Genomic DNA, 1,083 nt, shown 5'->3' with positions numbered 1-1,083 from the left:
AAATAAATCTCCTTTAATTATTTTAATTTTTTTTTTTTTGATTTAAACGTAATTTTTTGCAGAAATAAAATTGTATCACCAATTTTTCCTACTTTTTTTTTATAAATTTTTAAACATTGTCCTATTTTAATACCGCTATTATCGTTTACTTTTAATTTAGTTTGAATTTGAATCATAAATTTTATTAATGAAATGATGAGAGCAGGACTTGAACCTACATCTTCAGATTATGAGCCTGATAAGTTACCTATTACTCTATCTCATCTTATTACCCATTTTCGGAAGAAAAGGATTTGAACCTTTGATCTTCTGTTCCCAAAACAGATGCATTAGCCAGACTATGCTACCTTCCGTTTTAAAATAATAATAATAATGGTATTTTTATTTAAGAAATAATAATGATGGTAGGATTTGAACCTACAACATTAGGATTATGATTCCCACGCTCTACCATTAAACTACATCATCTTATTAATTATTAAGAAAATAAGTCGAAGTGGGATTTGAACCCACGAGTTAATAAATTAACTGATAGTTTAGCAAACTACTGCCGTAAACCTGACTTGGCTATTCGACCTAAAATATAAAACTTCTTTGATAGGATTTGAACCTACAACCGAATGGTTAACAGCCATTTGCTCTACCATTGAGCTACAAAGAAATAATTATATTTTAATTTTTAAAACGTTTAGTATTTTTAAGCTTAATATTTTACAATACTTATACTTAAAACCTATCAATGTAATCGTCTTTTACAGTTTTTATATGAAAAAATTTTTAAGAATGGTTTCTTACTTAGATGCTTTCAGTAATTATCCAAAATAAATTTAGCTACTCGGCGATGCTTTTCAACAACCGATACACCAGAGAATTACCCTTCTCGGTCCTCTCGTACTAGAGTTAGATTCTTTCCTTTTTCAAAACATCTATAGGAGATAGGAAACAAAATTTCCCACGGCGTTCTAAACCCCACTCCCGTTCCCCCTTAATTGGCGGACAACCGGAACCCTGGAACCTTCCTCAGCCCCCGGATGAGATGAGTCGACATCGAGGTTCCCAAGACTCCGTCGATAGGAGCTCTTA

The 1,083-nt window shown here is 31.8% G+C and overlaps 5 non-coding genes across 5 annotated transcripts; all 5 read right to left on the bottom strand.

The window, feature by feature from the left end:
- Positions 1–193: 193 nt before the first annotated feature.
- Positions 194–265, bottom strand: PITG_31688. Its single transcript has one exon. It is a non-coding gene; the product is annotated as a tRNA-Met (tRNA).
- A 13-nt stretch (positions 266–278) lies between these two features.
- Positions 279–353, bottom strand: PITG_31687. The gene has a single exon. It is a non-coding gene; the product is annotated as a tRNA-Pro (tRNA).
- Positions 354–396: 43 nt separating this feature from the next.
- PITG_31686 lies at positions 397–468 on the bottom strand. Its single transcript has one exon. It is a non-coding gene; the product is annotated as a tRNA-Met (tRNA).
- A 20-nt stretch (positions 469–488) lies between these two features.
- Positions 489–577, bottom strand: PITG_31685. Its single transcript has one exon. It is a non-coding gene; the product is annotated as a tRNA-Ser (tRNA).
- Positions 578–589: 12 nt separating this feature from the next.
- Positions 590–661, bottom strand: PITG_31684. The gene has a single exon. It is a non-coding gene; the product is annotated as a tRNA-Asn (tRNA).
- Positions 662–1,083: the final 422 nt, after the last annotated feature.

This window comes from Phytophthora infestans, genomic scaffold (assembly GCF_000142945.1).
Source record: "Phytophthora infestans T30-4 supercont1.779 genomic scaffold, whole genome shotgun sequence".
NCBI classification, from domain to species: Eukaryota; Oomycota; class Peronosporomycetes; order Peronosporales; family Peronosporaceae; genus Phytophthora; species Phytophthora infestans.
The sequence above is the reverse complement of the archived record's forward strand: the minus strand, read 5'-3'. Positions and strand labels throughout refer to the sequence as shown.